Source organism: Giraffa tippelskirchi, chromosome 3 (assembly GCF_054371585.1).
Source record: "Giraffa tippelskirchi isolate mGirTip1 chromosome 3, T2T-mGirTip1v1.2.pri, whole genome shotgun sequence".
Lineage (NCBI taxonomy): Eukaryota > Metazoa > Chordata > Mammalia > Artiodactyla > Giraffidae > Giraffa > Giraffa tippelskirchi.
The window spans coordinates 108356406-108382652 of record NC_137277.1 but is presented as its reverse complement, the minus strand read 5'-3'; the positions used below and the strand labels follow the sequence as shown (position 1 = coordinate 108382652).

General features: G+C 41.3%; 1 protein-coding gene across 14 annotated transcripts in view; it reads left to right on the top strand.

Annotated features, from left to right (window-relative positions):
• Positions 1–26247, top strand: part of LYPD6B (LY6/PLAUR domain containing 6B) — a 229257-nt gene that overhangs the window by 10269 nt on the left and 192741 nt on the right. For 4 of the 14 annotated variants that reach the window (XM_081580516.1, XM_081580528.1, XM_081580524.1 and 1 more), the window contains exon 2: positions 14109–14175. The exons of the other annotated variants lie outside the window; for them this stretch is intronic. The gene's annotated coding sequence lies outside the window, so the exon portion shown is untranslated. The remainder of the gene's footprint in view (positions 1–14108; positions 14176–26247) is intronic. 14 annotated transcript variants of the gene reach the window in all.

Sequence of the window (26247 nt, the reverse complement as noted above, 5' to 3'; positions counted from 1 at the left end):
AATAAGCACAAAGAAATTTAAAAGCATCTATAGGGCCTCTTGCTGTGTATTCTTCTGTATCAGCTCATTTCAGTGGAACTTTCAGCAGTGAAATGTTCTGTCCTGTCCAATACAGTAGCCACCGTCCTCATGTGCTTACTGAGCACCTGATGTGGCCAATATAACTGAGGATCTGGATTCTTAATTTTTGTTAATCTTATGAATTTAAATATGCACATGGGCTAATGGTTATAGTTTGGGCTGCCTAGTTCTATTATTTCTATATTATGGAGACATGAATACATACATATATAGTTTAAAAGCTGGAATCAAGATTGCAGGGAGAAATATCAACAACCTCAGATATGCAGATGATACCACTCTAATGGCAGAAAGTAAAGAGAAACTAAAGAACCTGTTGACAAGGGTGAAGGAGGAGAGTTGAAAAAGCTGGCTTAAAACTCAATATTAAAAAACTAAGATGATGGCATCCAGCCCCATCATTTCATGTCTAATAGAAGGGGAAAAGGTGGAAGCAGTGACAGGTTTCCTCTTCTTGCCCTCTAAAATCACTGCAGATGGTGACTGCAGCCATAGAATTAGAAGACGATTGCTTCTTGTCAGGAAAGCTGTGACAAACCTAGACAGTGTGTTAAAAAGCAAAGGCATCACTTTGCTGACAAAGGTCCATGTAGTCAAGGCTATGATCTTTCCAGTAGTCAGTACGGATGTGAGAGTTGGACTGTAAAGAAGGCAGAGTGCCGAAGAGTTGATGCTTTTGAATTATGGTGCTGGAGAAGACTCTTGAGAGTCCTTTGGACTTCAAGGAGATAAAACTAGTCGATCTTAAGGGAAATCAACCCTGAAAACTCACTGGAAGGACTGATGCTGAAGCTCCAGTACTTTGGACACCTGATGTGAAGAACCGACTCATTGGAAAAGACCCTGATGCTGGGAAAGATTGAAGGCAGAGGATGGCAATAGAGGATGAGATGTTTGGATGGCATCACTGACTCAATGGACATGAGTTTGAGCAAACTCAAGGAGCAGTGAAGGACAGAAAATCCTGGAATGCTGCCGTCCATGGAGTTGCAAAGAGTTGGACATGACTTGGTGAGTGAACAACAACAGCAGCAGCTACATAGTTTAAAAAAGCAAAAATATGATCATACTTCATATTATATTTTGTATCCCTCTTTTTTAAGTTAACAGTATATCAATAAATATCATTTTCACAGGTGACTCCTTAAACTGAATGAATGTGCCATAGTTGGCTTAACAAAATCTCTGTTGTGCCTTCAGGGTATTTCCAATAATTTGATACTGTAAACAACATTACAGATAATCTTTAGAGCTAAAGTTGTGACATTCATAATTATTTATGGAGGATAAATTCTTAGAATTTATCAGGTAAATTTTGATACCCTTTTCCAGACCTCTCTTCTAAGAAATTCTGCCAGTGAACATTCTCACCAGCATGAAAATATCTCACCATTATTACTGTTAATTGTAAATTGAGATAAATACATGTGCCATAAAATCCACCCTTTTAAAATATATACACTTCAGTGACTTTTGATACATTCACAGAGTTGTGCAGCCATCACCACTGTCTAATTCCAGTAGGTTTCTATGACTCCACAAAGACATCTCATACCTATTAACAATCACTCCCCATTCCCTCCATCCCTCAGCCCCTGGAAATCTCTGATCTACTCTCTAGCATATGGATTTGCATATTCTGGACATTTCATATAAATGGAATCATCCAACTCAACATTCAGAAAACTAAAATCATGGGATCTGGTCCCATTACTTCATGGCAAATAGATGGGGAAACAATGGAATCAGTGACAGACTTTATTTTCTTGGGCTCCAAAATCACTGCAGATGGTGACTGCAGCCATGAAATTACAAAATGCTTGCTCCTTGGAAGAAAATCTATGACCAACCTAGACACCATATTAAATAGCAGAGACATTACTTTGCTGACAAAGTTCCATTTAGTCAAAGCTATGGTTTTTTCGATAGTCATGTATGGATGTGAGTCAGAACATAAAGAAGGCTGAACACTGAAGAATTGATGCTTTTGAACTGTGGTGTTGGAGAAGACTCTTGAGAGTCCCTTGGACTGCCAGGAGATCAAATCAATCAATCCTCAAGGAAACCAGTCCTGAATATTGACTGATGCTAAAGCTGTAATACTTGGCCACCTGATGTGAAGAGCTGACTCATTTGAAAAGACCCTGATACTGAGAAAAATTGAAGGTGGGAGGAGAAGGGGACGACAGAGGATGAGATGGGTGGATGGCATCACTGACTCAATGGACGTGAATTTGAGCAAACTCCGTGAGATGGCAAAGGACAGGGAAACCTGGCGTGCTGCAGTCCAAGGGGTCACAGAGTCGGATACCACTGAGTGACAGAACAATAAATATGCAGCCTTTTGTGTCTAACTTTCTTAGCATAATGTTTTCAAGATTTAAGGTTCATAAACCAGTACTTCATTCTTTTTATGACTGGAAAATATTCTATTGCATGGATAGACCGTATTTTGTGTATCTATTCATCTTGATGGAGATTTGGGTTGTTTTCATTTTTTTTGATATTGTGAATAATGCTTCTATGAACATCCATGTACAGATTTTTGTGTGGACATGTTTTCATTTCTGTTGGATATATGCCTAGGGGTGGAACTGCTGGATTATGTGGTTAAGTCTATATTTGACTGTTTGAGGAACTGCCAGACTGTATCCAAAGCAGCTGTCATTTTGCATTCCCACCAGCAATGTGTGATGGTTCCAACTTCTTTACATCCTCCTCCACACTTTTTGTTGTCCATGTTTTTGCTTATAGCCCTCTTAGTGTGTGTGAAGTAGTATTTCTTTCTGGTTTCAATTTGCATTTTTTTCTGCTAACGATGTTGAGTATCTTTTATGTGCTTATTGGCCATTTATTTATCTTCTTTGAAGAAATGTCTATTAAAATAACTTTGCCAATTTTGAGTTATTTGTCTTTTTATTTTAGGGTTGAGAGAGGTCTTTATATATTCTGGATACCATACCCTCATCAGATGTATGATTTACAAATGTTTTCTCTCTTTCTTTTCATTTCCTTGCTAATATACTTTGAAACACAAAAGTTTTAATTTTTATAACATCCTTTTTATGTTTGTTTTCCATTGTGCTTTTGTTGTCATATCTAAGAAACCACTGCCTAATCTGAAGTCACAAAAGTTCACTTCTAATTGTGTTATAATTTTAGCTCTTCCATTTAGATATTTGATCTGTTGTTTTTTAGTCACTAAGTCGTGTCTGACTCTTTGTGACCCCATGGACTGTAGCCCATCAGCCTCCTCTGTCCTCCACTATATCCCAGAGTTTGCTCAAATTCATGTCCATTAAGTTGGTGATGCTGTCTAACCATCCCATCTTCTGTTGCCCACTTCTCCTTTTGCCTTCAATTTTCTCAGCATCAGGGTCTTTTCTAATGAGTTGGCTCCTTGCATCAGGTCGCAAAGATTTTAGAACTTCAGCATCAGTGCTTCCAATGAATATTCAGGGTTGATTTCCTTTAGGATTGATTTGGTTTGATCTCCTTGCAGTCCAAGGGACTCTCAAGAGTCTTCTCCAACACCACAGTTCAAAAGCATCAATTGTTTGATGCTTACCCTCCATTATGATCCAGCTTTCACATCTGTACATGACTACTGGAAAAACCATACCTTTGACTAGACCGACCTTTGTCAGCAAATTGATGTCTCTGCTTTTTAATGCACTGTCTAGGTTTGTCATAGCTTTTCTTCCATGGAGCAAATGTCTTTAATTTTATGACTGCAGTCACCATCTGCCATGATTTGGGAGCCCAAGAAAATAAAATCTGTCACTGCTTCCACTGTTTCCCCTTCATTTGCCATGAAGTGATGGGACCAGATGCCATGATCTTAGTTTTTTAAATGTTGAGTTATAAGCCAGCTTTTTCACTCTCCTCTTTCACCTTCATCAAGAGGCTCTTTATTTCCTCTTCACTTTCTACTATTAGCATGGTATCATCTGCATATCTGAGATTGATGATATTTCTCCTGACAGCCTTGATTCCAGCTTGTGATTCATCCTGCCTGGGATTTCACTTGATATACTCTGTATATAAGTTAAATAATCAGGTTGACAAAATACAGCCTTGTTGTACTCCTTTCCCAATTTTGAAAGAGTCCATTGTTCCATGTCTAGTTCTTACTGTTGTTTCTTGACCAGCATATACAGGTTTCTCAGGAAACAGGTAAGGTTGTCTGGTATTCCCATCTCTTTGCGAATTTTCCACAGTTTGTTGTGATCCACACAGTCAAAAGCTTTAGTGTAGTCAGTGAAGCCAAGGTAGATGTTTTTCTGGAATTCCCTTGCTTTCTGCATGATCCAGTGAATCTTGGCAATTTGATCTCTGGTTCTCCTACCTCTTTGAAACCCAGCTTATACATTTGAAAGTTCTTGATTCACATACTGCCGAATTATGACTTAAATAATTTTGAGCATTACCTTACTAGCATGTGAAATGAGCACAATTGTACGTAACTTGAACATTCTTTGGCATTGCCCTCCTTTGAGATTGGAATGAAAACCTGACCTTTTCCAGACCTGTGGCCACTGCTGAGTTTTCCAAATTTGCTGGCATATTGAGTGCAGCACTTTAACAGCATTGTCTTTTAGGATTTGAATAGCTCAGCTGGAATAATTAAGCTGGAATTCCATCCCTTCCATTAGCTTTGTTTGTAGTAATGCATCCTAAGGTCCACTAGATTTCACACTCCAAGATGTCTGGCTCTAAGTGAGTGACCATACCATTGTGGTTATCAGATCGTTAAAACCTTTCTTATATAGTTTTTCTGTGTATTCTTGCCACTTTTACTTAATCTCTTCTGCTTCTGTTAGGTTGTTACCATTTCTGTCCCTTATTGTGCCCATCCTTGCATGAAATATCCCCTTGATATCTCCAGTTTTCTCGAAAAGATCTCTAGTCTTTCTGATTCTCTCGTTTTCTTCTATTTCTTTGCATGTTCATTGAAGAAGGCCTTCTTATATCTCCTTGCTATTCTCTGGAACTCTGCATTCAGGTGGGCATATTTTTCCCCTTCTCCCTTGCCTTTTGGGTCTCTTCTTTTCTCAGCTATTTGTTAAGCCTCCTCAGACAACCACTTTGGCTTCTTGCATTTCTTTTTGTTTGGGATGGTTTTGGTCACTGCCTCCTATACATGTTATGAACCTCTGTCCATAGTTCTTCAGGCACTTTGTCTACCAGATCTAATCTCTTGCTTGAATCTATTCATCACTTCCACTGTATAATTATAAGGGATTTGATTTAGGTCATACCTGAATGGCCTAGGGTTTTCCCTGCTTTCTTCAATTTAAGCTTGAATTTTGCAATAAGGAGCGCATAACCTGAGCCACAGTCAGCTCCAAGTCTTGTTTTTTGTTTTTTTTTCCAAGTCTTGTTTTTACTGACTAGGTAGAGCTTCCTTGTCTTTGGCTGCTAATAACATAATCAATCTGACTTTGATATTGACCATCCGGTGATGTCCATGTTTAGAGTCATCTCTTGTGTTGTAATTGCATATATTTATGATCAACTAATTTTTTGTAGAGTTCTATTCAGATGGTGACTGCAGCCATGAAAGTAAAAGACGCTTGCTCCTTGGAAGAAAAGCTATGACCAACCTAGACAGCATATTAAAAAGCAAAGACATTACTTTGCCAACAAAGGTCCATCTGGTCAAAGCTATTGTTTTTCCAGTAGTCATGTATGGATGTGAGAGTTGGACCATAAAGAAGGCTGAGCACCAAAGAACTGGTACTTTTGAACTGTGGTGCTGGAGAAGACTCTTGAGAGTCCCTTGGACTGCAAGGAGATCCAACCTGTCAATCTTAAAGGAAATCAGTCCTGAATATTTATTGGAAAGACTGATGCTGAAGCTGAAACTCCAGTACTTTGGCCACCTGATGTGAAGAACCGACTCATTGGAAAAGACCCTGATGCTGTGAAAGGTTGAAAGTGGGAGGAGAAGGGGACAACAGAGGATGAGATGGTTGGATGGCATCACTGACTTGATGGACACGAGTTTGAGTAGACTCTGGGAGTTGGTGATAGACAGGGAAGCCTGGCATGCTGCAGACCATGGGGTCGCAGAGTCAGACATGACTGAGCAACTGAACTGATGACAGTCAATGGAGGAAAGAATACTCTTGTACACAGATGGTGCTGGGACACCTGGATACTTACGTGCAAAAGAATAAATTTGGATCCCTAACTCACATTGTATACAAAAAGATCTATTTTGAGGTAATTTTTGTATATGGTGTGAGTTAGGGATCCAAATTTGTTCTTTTTGCATGTAACTGTCCAGTTGTCCCAGCACCATTTGTGGACAACTGTATTGTTTCCCCCATTGATTTTCATAGAACTCTTATAAAAAGTCAGTTGATCATGCTGCTGCTGCTAAGTTGCTTCAGTCGTGTCCGACTCTGTGAGACCCCACAGACGGCAGCCCACCAGGCTCCGCCGTCCCTGGGATTCTCCAGGCAAGAATACTGGAGTGGGTTGCCGTTTCCTTTGATCATATATATATGCAATTACTTCCACGTTCTAAATTCTACTCGGCTGATCTCTATATCTATCCTTATGTCACTGACATACAGTCTTGATTGTTCTTGTTTTTAGTAGTTTTGAATTCTGAAAATATAAGTCTTCTAACTTTGTTCTTTTTTTCCCCTAAGATGCCTTTGGCTATTCTAGGCCTTATATTGTTATACAAATTTTAGGATTATTTTGTTAATTTCGGCATTAAATCCAGTGGGGATTTTGATATTGATTACATTGAATCTGGAGATCAATTTGGGGATTAATGCATTTTAACAATATTGTCTTCTCATCATGAACATAGGATGTTTTTCCAGCTATTTAAGTCTTCTTTAATTTCTTTCAATGATGTTGTTAATTTTCAGTGTTCAAGTGTTGCATTTCTTTTGTTAAATTTATTACTGAGCATTTTATTCTTCCTGCTGTAGTGTAAATGAAACTGTCCCAGTTTTATTTTTGGATTTTCTATTGGTATTGCATAGAAATACAATTGATTCTTCTTTTTTTTTTTTTTTTGGCTTTGATTTATTTATTTTTATTGGCCGCACTATGTGGCATGTAGGATCTTTTTTTTTTTTTTCTATTGGTATTGCATAGAAATACAATTGATTCTTATGTTTTGATTGTGTATCCTGAAACTTTGCTGAAGGTTTTCTTATTTATTGGCTCTAGTGATTTTTTAGTGAATTCATTAGAATTTTAAATAAAAGATCATCTAAAAATGGAGATAGTTTTATTTCCAGCAGAGATTCCTTTTATTTCTTTTTCTTGCCCAGTTACCTTGGCTAGAAGTGACAGTACAATGTTGAATAGAAGTGATGAGAGGAGACATCTTTGTCTTGTTCCTTCCTGTCTAATGTTCCTGGTTAATGAAATGGCGAGTATTATGTTTTTGTTATGCTTGTTTTTGATGATTGTTTTTATGTTCTAAGAATCTGAGTGATGGGGCAGGAGTTGCTGCTTGGTTCCTCCAAGGGAAGGAAGAATAATAAACAATCCAAACAATAAAATCACATAAATAAACATTCCCTTTGTCCTGTGCATTGGAAGGCTTGGCATAGTAGTTACTAGAAAAGAAGCATTTTAATTGAGGAATTTATTCATGTAACATCTAGGTACCAAGGAGTTTGATTAAATTTTTTGCTTATTATTATGTATGCATTCATTATTTTAAAATAAAACTTAAATTTTTCCTGTGATATTTTCTACCCTATATATTTCTGCAGTTTTTGTTTCCCACTGTGAACTTCAGGTACCACATGGGATCACAGAGATGAATTAAACACAGGCTGTGCCCCTAGGGTGCTTGTGGAAAAGTCTTTTGAGGGAAAAGTCTTTTGAGGGAGACAGCAAACAGGAAGTTTAATATTCTGGCGAGTGGTTTCCATCAAAGGGTAACCTGTCAGAAGAGGTGAGCTTCACTGTTAGTATTTTTGGATCTTAGTTTTCTGATGGAACATTCACTTTCTACCCTATGTAATCAAAGAATTTTGGAACTAGAGGCTTGTAAATCCTTTTAGTAATATCTGACCTCATATTTTTTTTTAATAGGAAGGACCTCTTACCTTATTCCACAATCCCTGTTTTCTCTTATCAGCAGTGAGCAACTCTTCTCACTCTGAAATGTTTTATCACATACACACGAATGCACACGTGCATGCTAAGTTGCTTCAGTTGTGTCCAATTCTTTGTGACCCCATGGACTGTAGCCTACCAGTTTCCTCTGTCCGTGGAATTTTCCGGGCAAGAATACTGGAGTGGGTTGTCATTCCCTTCTCCAGGGGGTCTTCCCAACCCAGGGACTGAACTCAGGTCTCTTATGTTTCCTGTGTTGGCAGGCAGGTTCTTTACCACTGTGCCACCTGGGAAACCCCACCAATGTACACGTGCACAGTTTTTTCCATAGAGAGGCAATCCATGTTCAGTCCGCTTCCTGGCTCCATTTGCTGTGCCTGGTTGGGGTAATATAACACCAGCCCCCATGTTCATCTTCAGGGTGACTTGTCTAGGATTCCTGCTTCACCTTGCCCTCAAAGACTACTCAGCATTGTCCTTCTGATAGGTGTTGATGACGTGGAATTGACAAGGACAGGGATGTTATCTGACTCCAAATCTGAGTGACCCAGAGCTTGTGGGAGGTTTCCTGTTCTGTTTAATTGTGCATTCAACATTTTTTGTAATGAACATACTCCATCCATTTTAAACTTGTCAATTTGGAGGATTAACTAGGACACATATAAAGACATACCTGTTTGCTTACTGTAAAGTCATCTTTCTAGAAAAGAATGCAAGTGGTATTAACAAAAGCAATTAAATAGATACATGCCTTAAAAGTGTTTACAGAGGCTTTTAAAAAATGTCAATTCAGAATGGTAGGGAACATGTGTTTCCACCTGGCTATTTAAAAGAAACTTTTAATCTAACTTTGTTATATATTATTTATTATTACAATTAAAATAACATGTGGTTACTTTTTATCATTCCACTGGTAAAATGGAATGTGAAGCTTATGGTCTTAGACTACAAAAGGAAATGAATTGTCCCTACAAACCTTTCAAGTTTAATTAAATTTCAAACAAATATGAAGTTCTAGTTTCCTCTTTTCTATTATAATGCGTTTTTTTTTTTTTTCTTTTTGATTATGTGAGGGTAAGATAAGGATGCAGGAGTGCTTTCTGGTTCACACTGTTATTGTGTATCATACAGTAGCCAATTCCATCAAAAGGGAAATAGGAAAATAACTACTCTGTCTGTGCCTCATAAGCAGTTTGTAAAGTCCCCTCTAGTCCCTATGATTAAATATTGGCATCTCTCCTTGCAGGCTTCTAAAATGAAATTTAAAAGTGGAGCAAACAGCATTTTAAAACCAAGCATATATACTGTGTAGGGACAAATCCAGCAAAGAGAAGAGTCACAGCACTGCAGGCAGTCATTTGATTCAGTGCTGTAGGAAATGCTACAGAGAGGGAAATGGATGGGGCAGGGGAGCCTGGGAAATTTTAGGCCTTTGAAAGGCTCTGATGACTTGCCCATGTTGGGGGCAGTTGGGCTAGGGAGTAGGAGCAGGGGCTGGTAAAAAGCAGAGCTTTGCCTCTTGTGTGTGACAAATGCATCAGTAAGGCATATTGTCACTGAATTCCTCTTTACCGCAATCTAAGCCCTGGAATGGTCTGGAACTTGCTCTGGAGAGGGTGTGGAGGGCCCTTCCAAGAAAAGGAGGTGGCACCATGTGGCGGAAAGAGTGTTTGGTTGGGAGTCAGGAACTGGAGTCCTGAGCTTGGTGCTTCTGGCTTCCATTCCGTGACCCTGAATGAGTCCCCTTACTCTCTGAGCTGTGGTTTCCATACTGCAACATGCAGGGCTGACCTAAGTACATGATTCCCGAACCAGATCCGCAAGCTGCCATCAACCAGCTCTGAGGCTGTTCGTGTACCAACACTGGGGTTCCTGGCCCTGCCCGCTGAAAGGAGCGGCCTTAGCTTCCTCTCTCATAGCTGTGCTTCTGCAAGCTGTTGTTTGAACAAAGCTATGACTGGAAAGTGAAAATTATTAGGTAGTCTGATCTTGAGGATCTTCTTGTTCTTACATTCCAGCTGTCTCTGTGACATCCTGTCCCCACTGAATGTGACAGGGATCAGGAACACCCATTATCCCGGCCTCTCCCGTCTTTTCCAGGAAACACCAGGGACGTGTATCCTCAGCAACAGAAACACAGCTCATTAGTGAACGTGAAGCTGCAGTGAGGAAAGGAGTCTGTGTTTGTGGGGTTTCAGCCTCTGACTCGCGGACAGAGTAGTTCACTCTCGTTGGATGTAGTTTCCCCTTTTCTCCAAGCTTGGGGCCCGGATCCTGGATGTGGTCAGGCGGTGTTGAGGGAAGCTGCAGCCTGTACCCCTCTACCCTAGTCAGCTTTCCACAGGTCCTGTCTGGGTGCTGAGTCCTGACCTTTACTGGTGTCTCTGAGGTTAAGGCAATGACAGCCACCTGTCAGCTGCAAGTTGGGGTTCTGAGTGCTGGGCCTCTCTCAAGAGTCACTTGCTTTTTCTCCCTCGTGTCAAGTCATCACTTATCTGGTTTCGTCTTGAGATCATTCTCCTTTCACTTATTCATCATGTGCCTCCCTCAACAGTAAACTTTCCTTTCTTTCATTTGAAATGATAGTACATGTGCTGTTGTGTTGCCAGGACTGAACGTTTAGGGAATAGGCCTTCAGTTTCCCTGCTGTTTCAAGCAGATATATGTCTTTTGTTACTTATCCCAAGACAAACTGATGAGAACAGAAGCCTATGAGGAAGGTTTGGCAGAGGAAACCATCATGATAGACCTATTTTAACTGATGAATATGTAGCTGGAGATCCAGGGATGCTGAGCAGTTTGATTAATGTTTATAAGGAATGAAGACTTGTTCAAGAATGAAAATTTGGACATTGTGTCTCCATATCCATTTCTCCATCATGTTGTGTTCCTTTCACTGTTTTGTAACTTAGCAGACTCTCCTTAAGTTCCCTAATGAGAGCACAGGGCTTGCTGAGCATGGGGCTCTCAGAAATGAATGAACCCAGGCGTTGCCCTCAAGGGGCATGTGGCCGGGCTTGGCAGGAGCTGAGTGGTGGCAGCCCACAGTGGTCACTGCACTTTCAAGCAGGTCCTTGGTGTTGGGGCCACTCAGGATGGGAAGTCACATGCTCCTGGCTGGGGCAGGAAGTGTTCTTGCAGGAGGTACCCCAGAGGGATGACCTTGAGGTGCTCCAGAAAGCAGGGGATTCCAGGGGGAGGCGAGGGACTTGGGCTTGGTCAAGTGTAGGAGCCCAGAATTGTCACTGGGCCAACCTTGAGGGAGAGATGAGGAGGGGACAGGAACCTGGACGGGATGAGCAGAATCAGGCTGAGAAGGATCTTGAATACTTGACTGTCCTGCTTGTCAGTTTAGGTTTTACCCCTAGGGCATGGGAACCCAGAGCAGAATGTCAGGCAGACTGGGAAGTATGGGAGGAGGCTTGCAAGGTCACGGAGCATAAAGTTAATAAGCAAGGGCTCTTGGTGCAGGTGACTGGGATTTGAAACCTGCCTTTACTACCTTCCAGCCGTGGGCAGGTTACTTAACTGTGTCTCTGTTGCCTCATCTGTCAAATAGGGATAATAGTCCTTTTTGTCTGATAGTGTTCTTGTGAGGAAAAAATAAATACATCCACCTTTTGGGGTTTCCCTGGTGGCTCAGTCAGTAAAGAGTTCGCTTGCAGTGCAAGAGACACACATTCAATCCCTGGTTTGGTAAGATCCCCTGGAGAAGGAAATGGCAACTCCAGTATTGTTGCATGAGAAATCCCATGGACAGAGGAGCCTGGTGGGCTACAGTCCATGGGGTTGCAAGAGTTGGACAGGACTTAATGACTCAACCACCGCTAAACCGCAATACTCTTACCAAAATGGGCCCATAGTAAGCACCTATTAAAATGTAGTCATCATATTTTGGGCAAGGGGACATACCATATTTGCCATGAGCAGTTTCTTAGACTGTGTATCAGTTAGCTGTTGGCATAATAATGCTGGGTAACAAATATAACACAGCAGCTGACAACAGTGGTTTACTATGACTTTTGCAGTGGTGGGTTGGCAGTGGAGCTTGGCGGCTCCACCTTGGACTTCACTTAGTTGTCAAGCCTCAAGCTGTGGCCCTGACTGGGCCTGGAGGTTGGTTCATGTCTGCTCCATGTGGGGTCCAGGCTGAGGGCAGCTGTGGTCCCAGGGTAGCTCCTGTCAAGGCTGTGGCAGAGCTGGAAAGGCTAAGAGGAATCCTGTGAGACTGCTTAAGGCCTGGGCTCCCTGCATCAACAGCAAGTCCAGGCCAGCAAGCCCAAGGTCAAAGGGCCAGGGATTCTGATCCTTGTTGGTGGGAGGAGCTGTAAAGTCTCTTGGGAAAGGCCATGCCCACAAGGGGTGGGGGCCAACAGTGAGGAGCCATGGATGGTGCTGGCATTCCTCCTAATGAAGCTTCTAGGGGGAGTTTCCGTGCAGGGTGGAGCAACACTCACCTGGACAAGGTGACCCCAGGGTCCTGTCTTCAGTTAGTGTCCTTCCTGCGCTTGTCCCAGCACCGACCTTCAGGCTTTGCAAATGCCTGCTTTCTCCTGCTTCTCAGAGTCTCAGGGAAGCCTGCACATTTCAGGGAAAATGTACTGGTGTGGGTTTGAATCTTCAAAGTGGGGATGAGCACAGGCTGTAGTGACCCTTACTGGAAGGATGGGAGGTCCCACTGCAGGAGCACTGGGCAGCCTCTTGCAGACTTACCAGGCTGTGATGACCTCCACTAAAAGACTTACTGCTTAGACCCGAGAATAAAATGTCTTCGTTTACGTGTGTTTTTAGATGTCTTTCTCCCAGTACAGTTGAGGAATTGCATCTTTTTCTGGTGTCCCTGGCATTTGCTTTCTACTCCCTGTGGACCTCCTGGGAAGTGTGCCTGCCTCTCCAGGGTCCAGCCCTGGGCAAGTGCTGGGAGGGAGGCAGGGAGATGCCGCCTGGGCAAGATGGGTTAGCAGGTAACTCTGCCTCTTTCTCCAGCCTCCTCGGGGCTTGGGAGGAGGATGGGACAGTGATGGGAGGAGCCGAATGCGATTGCTTTGCCAGTTTGTAAGATAATCCCTCCTCTTCCCTGGCCTCCTTATGTTACATGACAAAAGTGTCCATTCTTCTCTGACAGAAAAGAGAGAAGCAGAAAGGACAGTGTTATAGTTGGACTTCCCTATTTTATATATGAGACAATATTGTGAAGTGGAATATCACATTTCTTAATATGCTGTTCACTTATTAGATTAAAAAATTAAGCAAGATCTCTAAAATTACACTTAATAGTTAAGCATAATATTAAATTGAGCAATTTTTTCAGAGATGTGGAAGAAATGCATCCTAGGATTTTTTTTTTTTTGGTAAGAAAAACAGCACCAGATATATTATAACAAGTGACATATTTAATAGTGAGCTTGGAGAACATTAGATGCTCAGTAATTGTATCCTTGACGGTGGTGCTCGCTCTAGTTCGTTTTTGGTGGAGGGGATTAAAAGCAGAGACTATCAGGCTGAGCACTGCCATCCATGCCTTGGTCCAGAGGAACCTCTCAGCTGTTTCTTTTCTGGTTGGAAAAGTAGCACGGAATTGAACCAGAAAAGCTCAGATTCTAAAACCAAGCCATGTATGAACCTTCGAGGTTATAATTTTTTTTTTTTTTCATACAGTGGTTGCTTCTAAAAGACCCAATTCAAAATAGTTACTGCAAGAATAGACATGCTGAAATCCTAATGGTGCAGTTCTGTTTTGTTGAGTCAAAAAAAATAGGGGTGGATAATGATGAGTCCTAGCTATGCAAATGGAAAGAAGGATCATCATGTCTTGTGCTTCAGGGTGTGAACTGATGGCAAAAATCTGTCCGTATTACCGTGTAGGGGAGATGAATTCAGATGAAAGCAGTCAATGATAATATGTTATTTTTCTTTTTTTCTTCAAGCATCACTTATGACTGAGATGCTAAGTTCGTTGATCCATTGACAGCCATTCCTGAGTGTCCACTGTGGGTAAGGCTCACATAGAGGTCTCTGCAATGACTGTACTTGAGTCCCTCCTTCCTTCATTGTTGAGTAGATTCAGGCTTGGCTTTCCAGGAGCCTGTGTCTTGATGGGAATGGCAAGGTGCAGACCTTAGAACCTAAAACACAAGAGCCAATTTACATAGTACACACTATGTATGGTAGGTTTCTAGTAGATCTGGAGGAAAAATCAATAGAGTAAAAATCCATGATTCTGCATCTTGACCAGTTAAACAATGAATTCTTGGACTTCTTTTATTTTTCTCGGGGCAAGGGGTATTATTTCCAGGTGTGTCAGGGTTAGAATAACATTGCCACCCAAGAAGTAGCCCCTCCCCATAAAATAAGCAGAGAATTCAAATGGTGACTCAGCTGCCGTATACTTATATACCCCACAATTACATACTCAAAGCCTTGTATTGAATGGGAAGAACTGACTTTAGACAGAAATTATAGCTCAGTTGACTGATGCCCCACTGAAGATGAAATGGCTTGATGATGTCTTGATTTGCTCATAATCTCTTACTGAGATTTCTTATAAAACTCTTACGTATATTTGGATTTTTACTTTGAGGTTCTTGTACTTTAAAAAGTAAATTGGAAAAATTTCCTAACTATAACTCAAATATGCTAAAATTTCAAAATAAGGCAATGAGGAAAAATTATTTAATAGATTATTTAATAAATGGTTTGGATACAGTAAGATATCAATTGGATCTTCACCAAATGTAAGCTCTGGAGTTGAATATTGCAAATCAAATGATAGAAACACTAGCAGAGAATATAATATTTATTAGCTCTGCATAGGGGTAACAATTTTCATGGCTTTAAAACAAAAGAAGCAACCTGTGAAGAAAAAATGAGCAGATTTGAATACGTTAAAATTTAAAACTTCTGTACAAATGAAGAGACAACATACTGGGAACACTTGCGTTACATTTTTGACACACTTGTATTCAAATGTATTAAAAAACAATTGAGATTCTAATAGATGTAAAATATAATTGGTCCCATTTATTGAATATTTTTCTATGTCCACATATATTTACAAAAAATCAGGTTATAATGAATGTTTTGTAACCAGCTTTTCTCTTACTAACTAGTCTTCACAGTTTCCAGGGGTTACAAAATGTTGCATTGGTCAGAAATGCTCAGTTTTACTTCATTATGTTTTCAGGGCTGGATGTGAAGTTTACAGAAATCTAATTGAAGGTGACTTTTCTATTGTCTCTTCTACTTATGAAACTCTTGTCTGTGGTGGGAATGATGGTTATGGAAAAATATATCCCCTTGTACTGTACAAAGAAGCACACCCGATACTGTTTTTATCAACAGTTTTTAGGGAGTGTTTGCCACTGAGGTCTGTTTTAGCAAAAGAGGAAGTATCATTTGAGATCCCATGCTTTTCACAACATATCATCAGTTGTCTTTAAAGGCTGTGGTAAAAGGAACATGTTAATTACCATTCCTGTGAGCGTTTCTAGGGTAGTGATGACTGTAGTGTTATATTAGGGCTCTCTGTCAAGCATGTCATCCCCTTATCTTGCTTTTATAGTAGAGGAAATAGAGGCACTAGAGAAATGTCTTTGAGGTCACACAACAAATTAGCAGCAGATAAACATTAGAACTGGCAGCTGCAGAATTCCCACTGTGTGTAATTAGTTCACTGCAGGCAGGAAGTGGCGGCATGGGGGATAAATGGCAAGTGTGGTGTTTGGGGACCTGGAGGCTGGTGGGAATTCTCTGTGTTCTTCTGAATGGTGAATTAGGTTAGTTTCTTTCTGAGGTTCTCACTGTATAGAACTGGGAGGCCTCTCAGGCAGGCACTTTACTCCTTAGGGTAACGCTAGTCACCCTCTAGTGTCTTGATGAGCTAGCCGAGTGGAGTACATTGACTGTGGGGTTGGGAGCCTCAGTAATTTCTTGGGCTGTTCAGTCTCCTCCTGAGGCTTTTGGAGTTTGAGTGTGGTTTTGTTCCGGAGCTCCTGATGGAGCGTGAGGATGGGAGTGAAAGGGCAGAAACTATTCTGACTCTTTACAAGTTCCCCCTCCTTCCCACAACTCCGGGATCCAGAGCATCTGGTAAACACTTGGTTGGCTTGTGGAGGGCATGCTTGCCTTTTTTTCTTTTTTCTTTGGTCTCCTTAGGAGAGAGAGATTCAAAATCGGTGTTCTCTGTCCCATTCTTAGGCATGTGACAAATTGTAGGAGACAGTGTGGTGTTTGGAAGCTCCACCAAGAAGTTTGGTATGGAGAATTCTAGGGAGTCCAGAGGCAGTCTGCCAAGTTGGAGTCAGAGGCTGGCTCCATCAGATGTTCTAAAAAAGCTCCTTAGATTTTGGAGTCGTGATGATCTTAATTTCATTGGCCCCCTTTTAAGGCCATGACTAAGTATTTAATCAGCAAGGGCTGATTGGAGAGAGAGAAATCTGTGCCCCTGCTTTAGAACTTTGAACGAAGGTGGGGTTCAGAGTTCATTTCTCTTCTGTCCACTCTGGAAGGAGCTTGGCAGGCTTCCTGAGGCTCTACTAGCTTCGCAGTGCACCCACCTTGGCTACCCAGAGCAAGGTCGAGTGACTGGCAGATTAGAATCACCTGAGAGCTCCTTTGACTGCTCTCACACATCATCTAGGTGGTTCTTCAGCCTCCTCAAGTTTGAGAAGCACTGGTATGTATGGTGTTAAGTTGTTTAACTCTGAAATGTAATTTGATCCGTGGCCAAACCTTTCTTCCTGATTTTATTTTGTATTTATACACTTATAAGTTTTAATAAATACTCAGTCCTTTGACAATTTGGTAATTTAAACATCTTTGTGTAAAAAGTTGTTTTTCATTTCAAATTACTACATTCATTCTAAAAGCTTCAGAAAATACAGAAAAGTGAAAAAAGTAAAGGGCAACTTACCCTCAAATATACTTACTCAGAACATTTTATAGGTAGGTTTTCTTTCTGTTTTTTCTGTGCACAATTTTGAATAACTTCTTGTTTTTCATGGCAGACATAATATATAATCCTTGAAGAAAATCAAGAAACTAGAAACAAGCATAAAACAGAATGGAAGGCATCCTGTTTATTAGGTTTTGGAGTTTTGTATAGTGTAATAAAGAGGTGCTTCCTAGTCTTTGCCTCTATCCTTTGGTTTTAGAGTATCTTTTCAGAAAATCTTTTTAATTCTTATGCTACTTAACGGTTCAGTTTCTTATTTCAATTTGATGGAATTTTAGAAGATGATGCTGTAATCACCAATGTCTCAAATACTTATTTTTATGGTCAGAACAGAGAACTTTTTTGTGCAAATGAGAAGCTTACTTGATTCCTCATCCTTGGGGTGTGCTCTGTGGTATATGTGAGTCTTTGACCAGAAACTTCCCTGTGGGTGGAAAAGCCTTCACTGTTGAAGGATGCATGACCACCCTGGAGGGTAAAGGATGGATCAGTTAGATTGCTGATCCCTAGAGAAAGTTCCTTTTTTCTTGAGTCAACTGATTAGAACCTTCTAGATGATTGGAGAACACTACTACGAGAAAGCAGATTTTTGTTACCTGGACTTTCGGATGAGACTGGAAAAATGCAAGAAAATGAATCTTTGCCCAAATCTCTACCTTTTTAGGTAGTTTGAGAGAAATCTAGGGTATGATTTTTGAACGTCTGTAGAGTAACTGGCTTCGGTGTTTGAGGTAGGCAGGGGACATCTGGTGGTGATTTTCTCTGTAACATCTTTGCCACACGTGGTTTTGGAATATGTCATTGCCCTCAGTAATGCAGACTGCATTGTGTCAAGTGAAGATTTTTAACGGTTTTATTTTTATTTTTTATTGGAGTATAGCTGCTTTACAATGTTGTGTTAGTTTCTGCTGTACAAGGAGGTGAATCAGCTATATTATACATATATCCCCTCGGTCTTGAGCCTCCCTCCCATTCCCCAGGCCCCCTTCTAGGTCGTCACAGAGCTCCGAGCTGAGCTCGCTGTGATACACCGCAGCTTCCCACTAGCTGTCTCTTTCACCCATGGTAGTGTATATATGTTGGTCCTAATCTCCTAATTCATCCCACCTCCCTCTCCCCTGCTCGCTGTCCATATGTCTGTTCTCTACGTCTGTGTCTCATCCTGCTTTTCAGATACATTCATCTGTACAGTTTTCCTAAATTCCACATGTATGCATTAATGTTTGTTTTTCTCTTTCTGACTTACTGCATTTTTTTATGTCTGTGAACTAGACTATTTGCTCAAGTCTGGTTGTTCCAAGAAGAGTTGATACAATATACCTCCCAGAGGAACATAGTGCTGAAATTAAAAGTTAACAAGTATTTCTAAATCTCAAACTTTACTTCTTTCAGAGAACATTAAAAAGAGATTCAGTGTTTATTTTTAAAAATTCCAAGTAACATCTCTAAGAGTTCTCTCCCTTCTCTCCCACCTCACACTTCCCTTTCATCTCTCCTCAACACTCATTTTCGCTCCTCTGATCCACACCTTCCTGGGGTTCTTAGTCACTTCTTCCCTGCAGTTTTCCGCTCTATAGATCACTTTAGCCCCAATGACTTCTTTACTTTGAAAGACGTTCTTCTGAAAACTTCCAACCAAGCAGAGTTATGAAATAACCCAGCAACAGGAATTTGTCCATTTTTGTGGGTGGGGCAGTGGCTGTGGCCTCAGCAGAACCTGAATGGGAAGGATTGTGACTACTTAGTTATTAATAATAATAGCTTTAAAAAAATTGTTGCTGTTATACAGGTTCCAGGTATGCCCTCTAGTCCATGCTTGTTGCCTTGGCCAAACTGTATGCTCTTAAGAACAGTGGAGTCACTGCAATGAGTTGTGTAGAATTTCTTATGAATATTCGTTCATTAGAAAACTAAAGAATTTGAAAAAGAATAGATACAAGTATATGTATAACAGAATCACTTTGCTGTACACCTGAAACTAATGCAACATTATTAATCAACTGTACTCCAATATAAAATTAAATTAAAAATGAGAAAACTATATGTGATACATGAAACTGGGCTGATCAGGACTGAATGGAACTGGAAGATAGCAGATCTGAAGGTACCACCCCCAAACCCTGCTGCCACGGATCTTGGCTGATAGCATGTTATTCTTGTTGAGAAGCTGGTTGGGCAGGAAAGAGGTGTGGCCTGGATACTGCATTAGCCCGCTTGGCATTTAAATTAGCCAAAGAGTTTGATGTATTGCAACATTTAAAAACATGTCCCTGTGGTAAATTTCAATGCTTCAGTCTCCTGTAATTCTGCATGTTATTCTTTTTAACCAGTTTGACATCTTTCCATAGCATCAGTGCATGTCCGGTTGCCCATGGTGCTGAGCTGTGTACTCTATTGTGACACCTGGTTCCAATCCTATAGAAGCTTACACTCAGAGCCGCAAACCGTTTCCATTTTTATTAATAGGAGCTTAGGATTTTTCCCCAGGCATATGTTGGCTTGCTGTATCATTTTTTTTCTTTTTGTAGAGGGCAGGTTGTTCTCTTGAATTATGGAGATACAGATTCTTGAAGAAATAACCACTGGAGAGCTTTGAGGAAGTGAAAATTAGACAGAAGGGTGGTCTTTCTGTGATTGATAAAAAGGTCTATGTTGTGAAAGCAGGGTCAGAATGGTCCTGTTCCTGCTCCTTTAGGATCTTATTTCCGTGTCTCTCCCTGTGAACGTCAGGCTCCAGCCACACTGGCCTCTGTGGTGCCTTCAACATGTCGCCCATGCTTTGTCATAGAACCTGGCATTTGCATCACCTCTGCTGGAAATGCTCTTCCCCATCAATCTGTGAGCCTGGCCCCCTCACTCCCTTCAGATTTAAATATGAGCCTTTCATTGAGGTCCTCATTGGTTGTGCATCTGTAATTTCACTCTCTCCCTTCGGCCCTTTGACAGTTCATATCCAGCCTCCTTGTTTTGTTTTTCGGGTTTTTTTTCCCCTTATCACTGATCAATACCTAACATGATATGAAAGTGAAAGTGAAGTTGCTCAGTTGTGTCCGACTCCTTTCGACCCCATGGACTGCAGCCTACCAGGCTCCTCTGTCCATGGGATTCTCCAGGCAAGAATACTGGAGTGGGTTGCCATTTTCCTTTTCCTTATCACTTATCAATACCTAACACGATATACATGTTGCTTATTTCTCTTGTTGATCTCTCTCTCTCTGTCATTGGATTAACCTTTCTGAGGGCACGGTAGGGTGTATCTGTCTGCTGTTCTTAGTGCTTAGATTCCTGCCTGGACCATCATATAAATACGATGCCACATGAAGTGCTCAATAAATAATGGCTGAAAGGAGGTGGGAAGGAAGAAAGGTTGTGAATAGCTCTTGTTGGCTTCTACCTGTCATAACTGTCCTCCCACAGCCCAGTGTCAGCTAGCCCACTCACCACACAGAACAGTGTGTGATTTCCAGGCGTATTTGGAGGCTCCCGGGTTCTGGCAGGCTTCAGGGTCAGTAACCATAGAAAGTAAACTTGCCTTAGTGTTTGGAGTACGGAAGCGCGTCTGGTGACACTGGTTCTGCTGTTTCATACATTTCCAGGAAGTCAACAGTTGGTAACAGAGGCAGCCTGATTGATTTCTTGGAGGTAAAGACACCATATTTGCTATGGGATAGGTGAATGGATTCCTTTATCTTTTGTCCATGGATAAAAAGTGTATGACTTACTTATCATTTAATCCCACACCTGGCATTAGCGGCGGCGATAGGTGAGGGGGTATGAGGAGAGGACTTGTAAATAGTGATAAGATGGTGGGAGCGTAAAACGCGGCTTTTTACCTTGCAGGAGGGTCTGCTGGGGTTTTGCTGATTCCAGAGTGATATTAATTAACTGTGCAAACATTCTGTTCCAGATAAGACTGTAACAGTTGCCTGGGGGAAAATTCTTTTGAGTCAATATTTGTTTGATCTTGTAGAGAGTATTTTGGCTCTACTCTCTCAAAGTTCCCATAATAGATGCCATTTTCAGGGATTTGCCATATTTACACACAAGGTCAGTCCTGGAAGAGGTTAAAGGATTGAATCACTGTCTAAATAGAGGTTCTAAGGGGTTTCAAATGAAACTTTAAATGTGGAAATCCTTTGTTTCCATCACTTGACTATAATTATTAAAAACTAGTGGTAAGTACTCTGGAGGAAAATTTAAAAATCCAGACGTAAGATGTTGACCCTCAATTTGCTTGTAACCTAGCTGTGGGAATAAGAGTTTAATTAGTATATGTGATACAAGATACTTAAACTAAATAACAGGAATAATGGCTCTGATTTATTGGCTAATAAACAGCACCACAGCATCCTAGTACTTCCCTAAGCATGAGCTGACCCGCTCAGTCCTCCCACTGAGGCAGGTGCTGTTGGTCAGTATGGAGTTCTCATGGAATAGACAATGCTGAGGGGTCTGGAGAAAGGGGAGAGAGGGGAGCAGAGACGTGAAGGAAAACCTTCAGGAAGAGGTCTCTCAATGACTGGGAAATAGATGACTGTGGCATGGGAAGAGGGAAAAGGGCTTGATGGACATTTGTTGGTTTTTTCTTGTATTAATACCCTCTTTCTGGGAAGTTGTCTTACCCTTCCATGACTCTCAGCACATGTGCTTCTGGTGAAGGGCGCATGAATGGCACATAAATATAGAAGGAAAACACACAGAACGTCAGTGTGGTAAGTGCTGTGAAGAAGAAGAAATACAGGAAAAAGGAGGGCATTTGAGATTTAAAAAGGGTGGTCAGGGAAGGCTAATTAAGACATTTTGGTGACGTTTGAAGGAGGAGAGAGAAAGAGCTATGAAGGCACCTGTGGGCAGAGCCTTCTAGGCAGCGGGAATAGCAAGTGCAAAGGCCCTGAGGTGGCCACTTACTCAGGATCATCAGAGGCCAGAGATTCAGGAGAATGGCAGCAAGCAAAGCCTTTAGAGGCAACGCATGCCTGGCTCCTGCTGGTTTTGGTGATGAAAACACATATGCTGGACTGTTGCCAGAGTCCTTGGGGCAGGGCCGTGACACGTGGACTCCTTTCAGCCTGGGTTTGACGGTGTCTGATCGTTCCCTTTGGTCCCTGAGGCTGATCCGCTCAGTTATAAGCCTGTTTCCAGGAGGTTGGGGACCTGGGGTGGGTGATGGGAACCCAGAACAGGCAGGGTGAATGGAGGAAGAGGCAAATATCAGGGATCTGAAGAAGCCTCAATGGAACGTGAAGCAGCCTGCTCTAAGGAGACTCAGTAAAGAGCAGAACCAGAACAAGCATTTAAGGGCTTAGGGATGAATATTAATTAACAAGTTGCAAAGGCAACAAGCATTTTCCAAGTTTTATAGCTGAGACATGACCAAGTTAAGTAAAGAAGAACGTGTCTGCCTTGGAGACCCTGTGAGGGTACAGGTGGGGCTGGGTCCGTGTGGGTTAAGCTCAGGTCAGATGGTCAAGCTAATGTTTGCTCTAAGGGTCAGCCACAGGGTCACTGGTGTGAGGACACACCCACGCACACACTCATGTATACACGTTCTCACCCATTCAGTCTTTTGGTTTCTGTTTTCAGTTGTTACTTCTGTATCGATCTGAAACACCAACTTGAGTGCTGTTAAAAGGAGCCATTTCAGTGCCAAGGGGCCCAGTTCTCAAACTTACAAGAGGTTGAGGTACTGGAAAGTTCTCTGCAATGAGAACCTGACTCACTAGGGGTACATATACCACATGGAAGCTTTTCCAAGTCTCCTGTGAATCAAACCATGCTATTGGGCCCCTGTGGTGCTGGAGAAGAGCAGTGGGTTGAAAAATGTTATTTCAATAAAAATATAATATTGGTATGATCATAGAAGGTGATTAAACTAAGGCATGTTCCTTCTTTGAAGATAAATGCTAACAAAGTAAGTGGTCTCCCCGGCCTAACCATTTACTTTCTTGGGAAATGGATAAATTTAACATTCTGTCAGCTTCCAGAATATCCTATGCAATACTTTAAAATTTTATAATATAATTTATTTTCTGAATAGGTAATTGGTTCAACATTTAAAACTACAAAAGTATATCATTGAAAACCTTTCCTCCACTCCTTCCTTCTTGCAAATTGACTGGTTCCTTCCTCAAGGCAATTCATGTTACCAGTTTCTGATCTATTTTGTTAATATAGAATAGAATGTGCTCAACCTGTGTTAATATGAAGGAAGAACAAGGTGACTTTTGTCCTGTTAAGAACCTTCTACTGAATAAAACAAAGTGTGCCAATCAATCATTTATAGCTGTGTTTTTGAAACTTTTATTGTAAGTCCAATAATTACAAAGCTGTTATGTGCTGAAGTCTGTATTTGCTACTCAGTTTTTTTGTTCCTCAGGGCTTCCCTGGTGGCTCAGAGGGTGAAAAATCTGCCTGCAATGTGGGAGACCAGGGTTTGATCCCTGGGTTGGGAAGCTCCCCTGGGGAAGGAAATGGCTTACCCACGCCAGTATTCTTACCTGGAGAATCCCGTGGACAGAGGAGCCTGGCGGACTACAATCCATGGAGTCTCAAAGAACCAGACACGACTGAGTGACTAACACTTTCACTTTTTTCACTTTTTTGTTCCTCAAACCAGCAGCGGTAACAAGCACCTGAGAGCTTGTGAGAAAGCAGAACCTCAGGTTCCACTCCGAACCTCTTCGGTCAGAGTCAGTATTTCACACATGCAAAGTGACTCTGAAGCACCTGGAGGTTTGAGAAGCCTCTGCTGTGTCTCATTGTCCCAGCATTGGCCTCAGGTAGCAGGGTAAGCAGAGGTCTATGTTTGATGAAGGAAGGGAGAGATGGTCCTCATGTAGAGCTCTGTCCTCACCTGATTCTGAGAGCTCTGTTTGTTTTTTCTTTCACTAAAGTTACAGTCGCTGATCTTTTCTTAATTTGCCACAATATTAAGTTACTATGTAAACTTTTTGTGCTTTGATTTTTATATTCAGAAGTCTTCCTCCTTTTCTCCCCCGCTCCTCCCTTATGAATTGTTCTTAAACCTTGGCATTTGCTGTTTACTTCCTTGTGGGGCCTTGCTGAGCTAAGCGAGTAAGTAATAAGTGAATGTTAATAGGAAAATGTAGAAACAGCCAATCAGATACAGATGGGCAGGTTCTGGTTTGATGGGTACATGTTTATGGTTGTGGTTTTATGTTATGCTTTGCAGTGTGTTTGTATACTTTATTAATTTTCACAATTCTGAGCACTTTAGACTTCATGTATATGTGCTAATCTAAGTATGATGGAGCTAATTAATGGGATTCTGAAAAAACAATTTAAGTTCCTTGAAAGTTGTCAACCTTTTGGAGGAAAGAAAGGAGGAAACTCTTTTGTGTAAATGGAGGAGTTCTTGTTCACTCGCTCAGTCGTGTCTGACTCTTTGTGACCCCATGGACTGCAGCATGCCGGGTTTGCCTGTCCTTCACCATCTCCTGGAGTTCAAACTCATGTTCACTGAGTCATGACATCCAACTATCTCATCCTCTGTTATCCCCTTCCCCTCCTGCCTTCAGTCTTTCGCAGCATCAGGGTCTCTTCCAATGAGTCAGCTCTTCGCATCAAGGTGACCAAAGTATCAGAGCTTCAGCTTCGGCATCAGTCCTTCCAATGAATATTCAGGACTGATTTCCTTTAGGATTGAGTGACTTGATCTTGCAGTTCAAGGGTCTCTCAAGAGTCTTCTCCAACACCACAGTTCAAAAGCATCAATTCTTCACTGCTCAGCCTTCTTTCTGGTCCAACTCTCACATCCATACATGACTACTGAAAAAATCATAGCTTTGACTATATGGACCTTTTTTGGCAAAGTAATGTCTCTGCCTTTTAATACACTGTCTAGGTTTGTCATAGCTTTTCTTCCAAGGAGCAAGGGTCTTTTAATTTCATGGCTGCAGTCACCACCACCCCAGGATGATTTTGGAGCCTAAGAAAATAAAGTCTGTCACTGTTTCCATTGTTTCCCCACCTATTTGCCCTGAAGAGATGGGCAGATGCTATGATCTTAGTTTTTTGAATGTTGGGTTTTAAGCCAGCTTTTTCACTCTCCTCTTTCACCTTCATCAAGAGGCTCTTTAGTTCCTCTTCACTTTCTGCCATAAGGGTGGTGTCCTCCGCATATCTGAGGTTATTGCTATTTCTCCCTGCAATCTTGATTCCAGCTTCTGCTTCATTCAGCCCCACATTTAACATGAAGTACTCTGCATATAAGTTAAATAAGCAGTTACAATATACAGCCTTGATGTACTCCTTTCCCAATTTGGAACCAGTCCTTGTTCATGTCTGGTTCTAACTGTTGATTCTTGACCTACATACAGGTTTCTCAGGAGGCAGGTGAGGTGGTCTGGTATTCTCATCTGTTTAAGAATTTGCCACAGTTTGTTGTGATCTGCCCAGTCAAAGGCTTTAGCATAGTCAGTGAAGCAGAAGTAGATGTTTTTCTGGAATTCTCTTGCTTTTTCTATGATCCAGTGGATGTTGGCAATTTGATCTCTGGTTCCTCTGCCTTTTCTAAATCTAGCTTGTACATTTGAAAGTTTTCGGTTCACATACTGTAGAAACCTAGCTTGAAGGATTTTGAGCATTACCTTGCGAGCATGTGAAATGAGTGCAGTTGTGTGGTAGTTTGAACATTCTTTGGCATTGCCCCTTCTTTGGGATTGGAAATGAAAACTGACCTTTTTCCAGTCCTGTGGCCACTGCTGAGTTTTCCAAATTTGCTGACATATTGAGTGCAGCACTTTTACAGCATCATCTTTTAGGAGTTGAAATAGCTCAGCTGGAATTCCATCACCTCCATTAGCTTTGTTCATAGTGATGCTGCCTAAGGCTCACTTGACTTTGCACTTCAGGATGTCTGGCTCTAGGTGAGTGCCAGACAACCATCATGGTTATCTGAGTCATTAAAATCTTTTTTGTATAGTTCTTCTGTGTATTCTTGCTGTCTCTTCTTAATATTGTCTGCTTCTGTTAGGCCCATACCGTTTCTATCCTTTATTGTGCCCATCTTTGGATAAAATGTTCCCTTGGTATCTCTAATTTTCTTAAAGAGATCTCTAGTCTTTCTCATTCTATTGTTTTCCTCTATTTCT